Source organism: Papio anubis, chromosome 1 (genome assembly GCF_008728515.1).
Source record: "Papio anubis isolate 15944 chromosome 1, Panubis1.0, whole genome shotgun sequence".
Lineage (NCBI taxonomy): Eukaryota > Metazoa > Chordata > Mammalia > Primates > Cercopithecidae > Papio > Papio anubis.
Genome location: NC_044976.1, coordinates 11,678,439 through 11,692,037, shown reverse-complemented (window position 1 = coordinate 11,692,037; position 13,599 = coordinate 11,678,439). Strand labels below are relative to the sequence as shown.

Genomic DNA, 13,599 nt, shown 5'->3' with positions numbered 1-13,599 from the left:
CAAGAAACAAACAAAAAAAAGGTGGAAAAATAAATTCTCAATTTCTATCTCTATGAATTCATCTTCAGAAGTGATAGCATTTCCTGCTTGGCATTTTTCTTCTACATTTTTGGCGTAAGATCTATCAACAAAAAGTATGAACCCAGATTTGTGTAATGGAATATCTTAAACATCAATAGGAGGAGTCAGTAGTTCTGATGCCACACACACACGTGTGGTCTTCTCCATCATCAGTAAACAGCCACAAAGTGGTAGAGTTATGCAGAGTGTAGCATTTGAAATGGCGATTTGAAGGTGACAAGAAAAGGATTTTGTAAGACATCAGTCTACAAGTTGAAAAATGTTGGTTCACGTCACAATAATTTTATTCATTCATTCATTCATTCATGTTATTTATTTATTTATTTATTTATTTATTTATTTATTTATTGAGACCAAGTCTCACTCTGTCACCAGGTTGGAGTGCAGTGGCATGATCTCGGCTCACTACAACCTCTGCCTCCCAGGTTCAAGCGATTTTCCTGCCTTAGCCTCCTGAATAGCTGGGACTACAGGTGCATGCCACTACACCTGGCTATTTTTTTGTATTTTTAGTAAAGACAGGGTTTCACCGTGTTAGCTAGGATAATCTCAATCCCCTGACCTCGTGATCTGCCCACCTTGGCCTCCCAAAGTGCTGGGATTACAGGCATGAGCCACCATGCCTGGCCTGTTGGCATCAAAATTTAATAGGTATTCAATTGCATATGAAACATGTAGGTAAAGTTTATTTCTTTTTTCTTAAAAGCCTTTATTTATTTATAATGTATTTATTAATTTTTTCTTTTTTTTGAGATGGAGTTTCATTCTTGTTTTCCAGGCTGGAGTGCAATGGCACGATCTCGGGTCACTGTAACCTCTGCCTCCTGGTTCAAGTGATTCTCCTGCCTCAGTCTCCCGGTTAGCTGCAATTACAGGCGCAGGCCACCACACACAGCTAATTTTTGTATTTTTAGTAGAGAGGGAGTTTCACCATGTTGCCCAGGGTGGTCTGGAACTCCTGACCACAGATGATCCACCCATCTCAGCCTCTGAAAGTGCTGGGATTACAGGCGTGAACCACCGTGCCCAGCCTAAACTCATCACTTTTAATACCTTCTACATCACATGAGGAAGAAGAGCAGAAACACTTGAGTGCTTCACGAAGGTCAAGGTTGGTATAAGTTTGGGTTCCAATATGATGAATTTCTGCTTCTAGGGAACCAAGCAGTTCAGGTAAAGGAAGGTCAGGAAACTCCAGGGGTTTCTCTCCCTCCAAAGAAAGCTTTACGCATCACCTTAACTTAGAAAGCAAATCTCATCCCTGCGTTGTCACTTAGTAAAAAGGCATACTTTCCTAAAAATGGTCCAAATGTCATTTGGACTGCTTCAAACACAGGAATTTTCTGAACTTCATGTGAAACCCCTCCTCAGAAATATTTTCCTGACTCCAAGGGATTTGCTGATATATTGGCTTGGGGCGTTAACTGGATATGGCAGCCCTGGTATCCACCAACTCTGTACCTAAGTCTGCAATGATCTGGATCTCAGCTTCTCCATTTTTACTTGAGGATATTATAGAAAATAATTTACCAGAGAATTAGTTGAAGTTCCATCAATATGGAGCCATCAGAAATGTCCTGAATCCAGGTGCGGTGGCTCATGCCTGTAATCCAATCACTTTGGGAGGCCGAAGTGGGGGGATAACCTGAGGTTGGGTGTTCAAGACCAACCTGACCAACATGGAGAAACCCTGTCTCTACTAAAAATACAAAATTTGCAGACCGTAGTGTCACATGCCTGTAATGCCAGCTACTTGGGAGGCTGAGACAGGAGAATCACTTGAACCCGGGAGGTGGAGGTTGCAATGAACCGAGATCGTGCCATTGCACTCCAGCCTGGGCAACAAGAGTGAAACACCATCTCAAAAAATAAAAATTTTTTTAAAAAGTCCTCTAATGCAAACAATGTCTGGGCCAAAAGGCTTAGGTCCAATAGAGACCTGGTGCAAATTTGGACAATTTTCATTCCAATGGTCTGTTTCAAAGGTGACAGGCAACTTGAGAAGGGTTTCCCTGTTTACAACCAACTGAATTTGAGTTTTAATAGTGAGGGGAGCTCCCCTTGCTCTTGTCCCTTCAGCTGTTTTAGCTGCAAACACTTTATTATCCTTTGCATTCTTTTTTTTCAGTGTTGGATACTTTTATGTTCTAGAACTCTCTTAAAATGTTCGCCTATGGTGACCAATTCAGCCATATCAGTAACTTTTTTTTTTTTTTTGGAGGCAGAGTCTCCCTCTATTGCCCAGGCTAGATTGCAGTAGCATGATCTTGGCTCACTGCAACCTCTGCCTCCTGAGTTCAAGCGATTCTCCTGCCTCAGCCTTGCAAGTAGCTGGAAGTACAGGCGTGTGCCACCATGCCCAGCTATTTTTTGTATTTTTTGTATTTTTATTAGAGATGGAGTTTCACTATGTTGACCAGGCTGCTCTTCAACTCCTGACTTCATCTACCCGCTTCGGCCTCTGAAGGTGCTGGGACTAGAGGCGTGAGCCACCGTGCCCGGCCTTTTGTATTTTTAGTAGAGATGGGATTTCACCATGTTAGTCAGGCTGGTCTCGAACTCCTGACCTCAAATGAGCCACCCACCTCGGCCCACCAAAGTGCTGGGACTACAGGTGTGAGCCCCTGCTCCCGACCTGGTAACTTCTTATGTTTTTCAATCAGGTCACCAAGCTGTGGTCGAAATCCATTAATGAGTAAAGTTTTCTGAGCCCTTCAAGTTCTAGCAGGAAATATTCCCTAGCTACTATTATAAGACCAGAATGTTTTACAAAGGAAATTACCATTCTAGACTTGGAATCAAAAACTGACACATCTGTCTTCTGTTCACATGATTCAATAATAAACCAATTGGCCGAATGTGGTGACTCAAGACTAATCCCAGCACTTTTGGAGGCCAAGGCGGGAGGATCACTTGAGCCAGGAGTTAGAGACCAGCCTAACCAACAGAGTGAGGCCCCATCTCTATAAAAACACAGAAATTTAGCCAGCTGTGGTTTTGTGCATCTGTGGTCTCAGCTACTCAGGAGGCTGAGGTGGGAGGATTGCTGGAGCCCAGGAGGCTGAGGATGCAGTGGACTATGATGTACCACTGCACTCCAGCCCAGGTGACAGAGGGAGGTCCTGTCTCAGAAAAATAAATAAATAAATAAATAAATAAATAAATAAATAAATAACAATGGACCAGTCAATCTTTCGTGGGAAGGCAGTGGGAATTGCTGCATCTTTTGGGTCATCCCTGGAAGTAGATCTTGAGGGGATAATAATACTTTCTTCAGGCTTTTTCCACCCTGCTGTCGTCGTTCATTTTTAGGCTTTCCCAGGTCCTAATACATGTGTGTCAACTGATACAAACCAGGTAACCCAGAGTCACAGCCTCCTGCGAGGATTCGAATTTACTCAGGTGCAGTGACTCACACCTGTAATCCCAGCACTTTGAGAGGCTGAGGTGGGAGGATCGCTTGAGGCCAGAAGTTCAAAACCAACCTGGGCAGCATTGCAAGACCCTGTCTCTGAAAAACTAAAAGTTAAAAACCAATAGAAAATAATGGGTGCTAGGGAGGATGTGGAGAAATGAGAACCGGGGTACACCATTGGTAGTTGTGTAAAGTAGTACAGCTAGTATGGAAAACAGTATGGAATTTCCTCCAAAAAATAAAAATAGGATTACCATATGAACCATAAATCTCACTGCTGAATATATATGTATATATGTATGTGTGTGTATGTGTGTGTGTGTATGTGTGTGTGTATATGTGTGTGTGTGTGTATGTGTGTGTGTATATATGTGTGTGTATGTGTGTGTGTGTATGTGTGTGTGTGTGTATGTGTGTGTGTATGTGTGTGTGTATGTGTGTGGTGTGGTGGTGGTGTGTGGTGGTGGTGGTGGTGGTGTGGTGGTGGTGTGTGTGTGTGGTGGTGGTGGGAGATCATGGATCAGTCAACTCCTGGCCTCCAAGTAATCCCACACCTCAACCTCCCCAAATTCTGGGATTACAGGCGTGAGCCACTACACCTGGCCTGCACTCCCCTATTTATTGCAGCACTATCCACAATAGTGGATACGTGTCCACCAACAGATGAATGGATCAAGAAAATGTGGTAAATATACGCAATAGCCATAAACATGAATGAAATCCTGTCATCTGCAACAGCATGGATGAAACTGGAGGGCGTGGTAAGTGAAGTAAGCCAGATACAAAAAGACAAACATGGCATGTTCTCACTCATATTTGGGAATTAAAAGCCATGAAACTTATAAACAGTAAAATGACGGTTATCAGAAGCTAGGAAGGGTGATGGGAAATGGAGAGTAAGAAGGGGATGGTTAATGGGAACAAAAACACAGATAGGAATAAGATCTAGGGTTCAGTAGCACAATAGGGCAACTGATGTTGACAATAGTTTATTGTAAATTTCTAGAAAATTAAAGCAGTGGAATTGGAATATTGCTAGCACAAAGAAATGATAAATTCTTGAGATGTTGGATATCCCCATTACCATGATTTGAACATTACACATTTTATGCTTGTATCAGAATATCAGGCCAGGTGCAGTGGCTCATGTCTAGAATCCCAGCACTTTGGGCAGCTGAGGCGGGTGGTTTGCCTGACGTCAGGAGTTTGAGACCAGCCTGGCCAACATGGTGAAAGCCCCTTTCTACTAAAAAGACAAAAATTAGACAGGCGTGATGGCGGGTCCCTGTAGTCCCAGTTACTCGGGAGGCTGAGGCAGGAGAATTGCTTGAACCCAGGAAGCAGATTTCTAGAGACTTCTGATGTATAAATGTCTAAAACAGGTTGATCAATCATGGAAGACACCAGAAAGTTTCCATTCAGGTTCCATTTATTTATGACATTTTCAAATAACCATCCTTGCGGGGGTAACTCCTGCATCACTCTAGAACTTCAGGTTCCATTTCTGAGTCTAGGAAACAGGTCCCTAAAGGCCTCATCGATGCCAAGTCAGTGTTTTCACCCAGTCCTGCCCCCGGCTGAGTCGCCTTTGTTTTTCCACTCACAATCTCACAGTGAGCACTTGCCTGAAACACATGGCTATGTGCTTCCTTTAAGAAGTACCTGACCGGGCCTGGCTGCTCACACCGGTAAACCAGGCACTGTGGAAGGCCAAGGCAGTCAGATCACTTGAGGTCAGGAGTTGGAGACCAGCCTCCACCAACATCGTGAAACCCTGTCTCTACTAAAAATACAAAAATTAGCCGGGCATGGGGGTGCACACCCATAACACCAGCTACTTGGGAGGCTGAGGCAGGAGAATCACTTGAACCCAGGAGGTGGAGTTTGCAGTGAGCTGAGATTGTGCCACTGCACTTCATCCTGAGGGACAGAGTGAGACTCTGTCTCAAAAAATAAAATAAAATAATATATAAAAAATAAAATTGAAATAAAAAAATGCACCCATGTACAATATTTTGGTTCCTAAGTGTCCAGAAGAAAGCTTATCCATCCCACTAATCAGGCCTTCCCTAGGAGCAAAGATGGAAGTCCAGTTTCTCAGATGGCCATGAGCCACAGGAAGGGCAGGGGGCGGGACCAAAGAAGACCCTCTTGGGCTGCCTAACTTCCCTGAGTGTCCGCATCTACTAAAAATACAAAAATTGGATGGGCGTGGTGGCACACGCCAGTAACACCAGCTACTAGGGAGACTGAGGCAGGAGAATCACTTGAACCTGGGAGGTGGAGGTTGCAGTGAGATGAGATTGTGCCACTGTAATTCAGCCTGAGGAGAGAGAAAAATTCCATCAAAAAGCATTATGTCTAGATTTCAGTGTCCAAGGGTCAGAAAGAAAGCTTATCCAGATCCCACCTTCCAGCTCTCTTGCCTAAGAGCAAAGATGGAAGTCTTTCTCAGATGGCCATGAGCCACAGGAAGGGGGCAGGGAACAGGACCAAAAGATGGGCTGCCCTGCTTCCCTGGCGTCCATCAGCTCAGCTCGAATTGGGGCAAGGATCTCCCAGTTGACGTGACCCCTGTTGTCAAGACTCTCCAGAGGGGCAGGATACAACTCCAGGCCTAACTTGCTCAGCTCGCCTGTGTGACGCAGCAGGTCTTTCAGAGCATTTGCGGAGGTCTCGCATTTCCACGAAAGGAGAAGGTGGTGAGCTGGGAGCAGTGGCTCAGGGCAGGCAACATGACGCTGAGTTGGGGGTCCTGGATCCGACAGTCCTCTAAGACGAGGGTCTTGAGAGTAGCAGCAGCTTTCTCTAGCAGAGCTCAAGGAATCAAAGATTGGTGGTGGTCCCACATTAGGATATGAATCAGACGCAGCTCCTTTAGCTGACTGAGGCTTGGGTACTGAGACAGACACTCCATGTCGATCAGTTAGGTAAGCATGACAGAATGTAAAGGCCTCCAAGGGGTTCTTGAGACACCTAGGGAGAGCAAGAAGTTAGTTATGGGCAATGGTGCCAGTTAGCGGAGGGGGTGGGAAATAATGTCAACGGTAAACTTGAAGTGGGCATTGAGCAATTCAGCACCTTACTACAACACAGGTGTTATGGTAACCTGCAATGGGGAAGCCTGTTTCACCCAAACACAAGTTTGTTCCCATCATCAGATGATGGTCCGCATGCAAGGTGCTGCCTGATGAAGACTCAGATCATTCAGGGGCAGCTCCACTTTAGGCTCAGTCCTTTCACACTTGCTTGTGTGATTGATTCCACTCTGAGGCCTACTCCCTCACCCTCCATCCCAGAAGCATGCGTTTCCCATATCAATTACCTCTCCTGGGGTTCTAAACAACATTTTACAGACAGCGAATTAGAGACAGGATCCTTGGTGTTTACTAAGCTTCTGAGGACAGAGTTTCTACTGTGAAATGCAGAGGTTTGATGCACTTTCCCTTCTTTTTTTTTTTTTTTGAGACAAGGTCTCACACTATAACCTGGGCTGAAGTGCAGTGGCACAATCTCAACTCACTGCAACCTCTGCTTCCCTTGCCTCAGCCTCCCAACTAGCTGGGATTACTGGTGCCCATCACCATGCCTGGCTAATTTTTTTTTTTATTTTTAATAGAGACGGGGATTCACTGGTCTCGAGGCCAGGTTGGTCTCGAACTTCTAACCTTGCGATCTGCCCACCTCGGCCTCCACAAATGCTGGGATTACGGGCTGGGGCACGCGCCCGGCCTCTTCTTTCTCTTGCTGCCTCCTCTGTATGAAGAATACGTTTCCATCATATTCACTTTAAACACACTTCCTAACAAGGAATTCACAAATGCACCCTCACTAGATCTGAACCCCCAACTAACCAGCTGCCTCCATGTCTCTCTGTAGCATCTACCCCAGGCCATCCCTCTGCCCTTGTTTGAGTGGTCTTGTGATACCCACTTCAGGATATAGAGCACTGAAGAGCGTAATGCATTGATATTCTAGCCTCCCATTCCCTGTGACGTCACCAGTGGCTGGCACACAGTACATGCCCACTAGCGTTTACTGTGAAAAAGAACAAAAGTCTGTGGTATGGTCTGCAGAGAAAGCTCACCATCCTTTCTTACCTGAGCAGGTGCTCCAGGTGCTCTTTGATATTGCTGACCTTTCTTATATAAAGCATCTGGGGGTAGGACAGGCAGAGGAATGGAGAGTCCAAGTCAGGAATGAACTGCTGGAGTGCTCATGTATAACTCACCGTCATAACCGAAGGCTAAAAAGAGTTTGTGAAGATTGCTCATCTGGCTCAGGTAAGGGGCAAACTTTCCTGTTTGATTCAGAGAGCACTTTCTCCTGACTTCCAACTCCTGGATACTGTCTGGGTATATCCTTTCAATAGATTTCTGAAACTTGAAGTGGGCATTGAGTAATTCTGCACCTTACTACAACACAGGTGCACGAGACCTCTTCTGTAGTGGACCCACCCACAGAGGTAGCTCAGGCATTCATCCAGCGCACTGGCCTTTAGGCAGAGGTCTATGAACACCTTCAAGGGCTGGCGTGTTCCCGTCCTTGGAGAGTCCTCCACTGTCTGCCTCTTACTCATGGCCTCTGGGGAGCAGGACAGGGCCCGGGCTCCAGACCATATGGTCCAAAAATTCTCATCAACATCCCGCAAATCCAGCGCTTGAAGTTTCCACCTCCTGTGAGTCACATGGGAGAAAAGCTCAGAATGAGCAAGGACCCACCCCTGACCTGAACTTTCCCTCCATGTGGGACATAAACGGCTGTGTGCTCTGTCTCTTCTCCATCCCATTCCCCTTTGATTCTCCCTGGCACCCACTTCTAGTACCTTGACCTTCCACTGGGAGGAAGCAGGTTCCTGTTTCCTCAGTGGACCCTGTATGGTGAGCAGTCCTTTCCCAGAGGAGCTGGGCCATGGCCAAGGCCTCTCATGGGCACCATCAGAAGCCTCTGAGCCACCCTAGCTCCCCAACCCCGCCACGCCTGAGCCAGCTGTCCCCTTCCCTGGATGCCTGGGCCCTTCCCACCAGGCCACCTGAGTCACACCTGGGGCGAACCTTCTGGGCCAGCAGTGTATCAAGTCCACACTGGCGCTTGGCTTCATAAGATCTCCAGATGAGGTGTCTTCATCAGGGATCCCAGAGGGAGGCGGAGGAAGGGCCAGGCCTGCACCATCAGCTTCAGGGCCTCCCAGTGTCTCATGCTGAAGGCCTCCATGAACATCAGAGGGAAGACCTCCCGGGGCAGCTCATCCAGGGTGAAGATGGTCAGGGCCCGGTTCCTCAGCAGGCTCCGCCCTGCCAGCTCCAGGAGTCTGGATGGGGACTGGAGGCTCATTCTGACAAATCTGCAAGGAAAAGCTCTAGAGGACAATCCATCAAAAAGGCAAGTTTCTCAGGCCAATCCCCTGCAACCCACTCTTCTCCTAGGGCCAAAGTCATTTCTCCAGCATGTGTGAAAGAGCCCTCAGTTAGTCCAATTCCATTCTGTAATAAGTGACCACAGAGACACAGTTCTACCCTCTGGTACCAAGAAGTGTGTCCCAGCCTCTAAAGAGCAGGCAAGATCTTTCCTAGTCCATGATTATTAGCCTCTGCTCCACACTAAACTCTTTTGGAAATGTTACGAGGATCTCTGAAGTTCAAGATCTCATGCCCAGGTAATATTTTATTTTTTGACTTTTTGTAAAGACAGTGGGTTTCACTATGTTGTGCAGGCTGGTCTCGAACTCCTAGACTCAAGCAGTCCACCTGCCTTGGCCTCCCAAAGTGCTGGGATTACAAGCGTGAGCCTCTGCCCCGGCCTCATTATTGAAAATTTCAGTGAGAAGCTTTGAAAGCTATGTGACAGTGTTATGCATCATTCGCAAGACACAGATGTTTCCGATACACACCTCTTACACATCTTAAAAATGAACCACTTTGGCTGGGTGCAGTGACTCACACCTGTAATCCAGCCTTTTGGGAGGCAGAGGAAGGTGGATCATCTGAGGTCAGGAGCTCGAGTAACCTGGCCAATATCAGTAAGCTCCTACCTCTCTAAAATTACAAAATAGCCTGGGGCAGTGGCTGTGGCCAAGCTACTAAGGGGAGACTGAGGCATTGGGATCCACTTGAACGGAGGCAGAGGTTGCTGCGTGAGCTGAGATTATACCACTGCACCCCAGCCTGGGAGGAGGCTAGATTCAAGAAAGAGAGAAACTACATTTGATTAGACTGCCATCCACCCAGTTAATCTGATTGGATTTTTGGCTTTCTTAGATTAACCAATGGAATTAGATATTCATCATAATGAAAGAATTAGGGATAAAGGTGAAGTCAGGACTCATTCACTGATTCCTCCACAAACATGGGCTTTACACTGGCTGGGCCTTGGTGGCTCCAAGCCTGAATTCCCAGCACTTTGGGGAGGCCGAGGCGAGGAGGATCGAGGTCAGGAGATCGAGAGACCATCCTGGCTAACACAGTGAAACCCGTCTACTAAAAATAAAAATTAGCAGGCGTGGTGGCCTGTAGTCCCAGCTACTGGGCTGAGGCAGGAGAATGGGCGTAAACCAGGCCCGGAGCTTGCAGTGAGCGAGATCGCGCCACTGCACTCCAGCCTGGGCAACAGAGTGAGACTCCGCCTCAAAAAAACAAAACAAACATGGAGCTTTACTAATGTGTCCTTCTGTAGTCCTGGCAGGTGTGAGATGGGAAGGGTGAATCTCTTCCTGACATTGGGCATAGAAAAGAAAAAGCTTGAAAGTATCTTTGTTGAGATCCCTTGGCCACATCAAATGTATCAAAATATTTCAGAGTTAAAACAGTTTTAGACAGACATGACAGACCCTAAGAAAACACAATAGAAATCTTCATGTACCCAATGATCACCTGGGTGGTATAGGTTAATATTTTTTGGTGTGGGGGTAGCTGAGTCTCACTTTGTCACCCAAGCTGGAGTGCAGTGGCACCAGCTCGACTCACTGTAACCTCTGCCTTAGAGATTCAAGCAATTCTCGTGCTTCAGGCTTCCACATAACTAGGATTAAAGGTATGCACCCCCACACCCATGTCGCCATTTGGGTGGAAGAGTTACAATGAGGATCTGATTGATTTAAAATTAGGGTCAAAGATCCTCTTTGGTTAAGATTTTGGGGTTTTTTTGTTTGTTTGTTTTGGACAGGGTCTCACTCGGTTGCCCAGGCTGGAGTATAGCAGTGGTGTGAGCATGGCTCACTACAGCCTCAATCTTCTGGGTTCAAGTGATTCTCTCCACATAAGAGCAATACATGTGAAAAAAAAAGCTTAATAACTGCATCTTGCTTTTCTATTTCCCTTCTAGCCTAAGTCCCAGCAATTCTTCATCCTTTAATTTTACCTTCCATTCCTGACAACAGGGAGGAAGCAGGAACCCAGGGCACCCAATAGGATTCAGCTTCTACAGGCGGCCACCATTTCATCAGGATTCCCCCAGACGGTGGACCCTCGGCAGCCAGCAGGGGGCGCAATGGGAAGTACAAGCCTGAGTTCGTCTCTCCTTGTAGCAGAGAAAATTCCCACCCCGTGGGTGCCACCTTCTGCTGGATCAGACCATGTGGCATCAGTTAGTGTTGTAAACAGGACTATATTGTAACGGTATTTAATTAAGAAAATCTATTCTTTTAATGTACAAATGTTCAATTGTAATTTATATACATTTCAAGATATAAATTGAAATTTTAAATTATTAAGGGAATTTAGTATTTAAAATATGCAATGTAACATTTTAAAAATATCTAATGTGGTTTGAAGTCTCAAAATAAATGATACTTTCAAAACTAATTCTAGCCGGGCGCGGTGGCTCAAGCCTGTAATCCCAGCACTTTGGGAGGCTGAGACGGGCGGATCACAAGGTCAGAGATCGAGACTATCCTGGCTAACACGGTGAAACCCCGCTCTACTAAAAATACACCAAATACAGGTGGCGGTTTCTGTGGTCCCAGCTACTCCGAGGCTGAGGCAGGAGGTAAACCCGGGAGGCGAGCTTGTAGTGAGCTGAGATCCGCCACTGCACTCCAGCCTGGGCGACAGAGCTAGACTCCAGTCTCAAAAAAAAAAACTAATTCTAAATACAAATAAATAAGAATTGTTGTTATCGTTTGTTGTATTGTTTTGAGTTTTGTTTTTGTTATTGTTGTTGTTTTGTTTTTGTTTTTGTTTTTTTTGAGAAAGGGTCCCACTCTGTTGCGTAGGTGGAATGCGGTTGTGTGATTACACTTCACTGCAGCGTCAACCTCTTGGGCTCAAGTGATCCTTCCAAATCAGCCTCCTAAATAGCCGAGATCTCAGGCATGTGACACAATGCCCAGCTAATTTTGTTTATTTATTTATTTATTTTGTGTCAGAGTCTGACTCTTTCTCCCAGGCTGGAGTGCAGTGGCGCGATCTCGGCTCACTGCAACCTCTGCCTCTGGAGTTCAAGCGATTCTCCTGCCTCAGCCTCCCAAGTAGCTTTAACTACAGGAGCACACCACCACACCCAGCTAATATCTGGCTAATTTTTAAAAATTTCATGTAGATTTGTGGTTTCACTGTGTTGCCCAGGCTAATCTCAAACTCCCAGGCGCAAGTGATCCTCCCATCTCGGCCTTCCAAAGTGTCAGGATTACAGGCATGAGCCGCTGCTCCCAGCTTAATAATGGTTTTTATTTTAAAAATATTTAAACTAAGTCTCATGTATGGTCTATGAAACAAATAAAAATAAAAATCATTAAATTTAAATGAATAAACTTTTAGAGCTGAGAGGAAGTAGTACAGGTTTTTAAATAAAATACGACTGATTTTGTTACAACAGTGTTAAATTCATAGTAAAATTGAACAGAAAGCAGACAGTTTCCACTTTCTTCCTGACCCCACACACCGTCTCCCCCAGGAGCAACATCTCGCAGGAACCTGGCACATTTGTTACCATGTATCAACCGCACTCTACTGAGTGACAGCAAAAATACACAGGTACTCACACATGGCATTACATATACAATAGTAACATTTTCCATATTATTTTTAGATATTTTTAAACCTATTACAACTTTATAGAAACAGGTGATTCCTCCAGGGTAACCAACCCTCCTCCCATTACTGAAGCCTTGATGCTCCCTCTTGCTCATGGGTAACCACTTTCTTGAATTAATTATATAACTTTACCAAGCACGTTTTAATGATATTCTTCATACATGTGTCCCTAATTGACAGATACTATATTGGATGTTGGTAAATTTTACCTAAATGCCATTCTTTACATAATCTTCTTCAATGTTTCCTTGGGATATGATTTTATTTTTGAGATTTCTGTATGTTGATTTATTTAGATTTAAAAATGAGGCCATGTGTAGCTCCCTGCAACCTCCGACTCCTGGACTCAAGTGATCCTCCCACCTCAGCCTCCCCAATAGCTGGGACTACAGGTGTGTGCCAGGCTGGAGAGCGGCAGTGTGGTCTCAGCTCATGGCAACCTCTGCCTCCTGCGTTCAAGCACTTCTCTTGCCTCAGCCTCCCAAGTAGCCAGGATTACAGGCACACACCACCACACCCAGCTAATTTTTTTATGTTTAGTAGAGATGGGGTTTCACCACATTGGCCAGGCTGGTCTCGAACTCCTGACCTCAAGACACCCACCCAACTCAGCCTCACAAAGTGCTGAGATTAGAGGCGTGAGCCACCGTGCCCGGTCTGTCATTATGATTTCTCTTTTATAGAGTTGAAGATTGGTTACAATAGCAACATATTTCTAATTTCTTTACTTACTGTTCCTTTTGAAATCTCAGATCTTTTTATCATGTGACTTTTTTAATGGCACTAAAATTTATGAACTCTCTCAATCATTATCATGAAAGTCTTTTATTCTACCTCATTCTTGAAGGATTCTTGCTAAATTTGGAATTGAAGAATTTCAAAAATATGGTTGGAAATTTGATATTATGATTTCATGTGATTGGGACTTCCATTGCTGAGGTTGAAAAGTCAACTGTCAGTCATAAGGTTATTCCATCATAGGACATTTGCTTGTTCTATCTGGCACACTTAAGACTTTTTTTTTGGGGGGGGGTCATTGTCCGAAATTTCACATAGTTTATCTGAATATGAATT

General features: G+C 45.3%; 1 pseudogene; it reads right to left on the bottom strand.

Moving 5' to 3' along the window:
• Positions 1 to 5,396: 5,396 nt before the first annotated feature.
• LOC101000068 lies at positions 5,397 to 9,064 on the bottom strand (annotated as a pseudogene).
• Between the last annotated feature and the right edge of the window lie 4,535 nt (positions 9,065 to 13,599).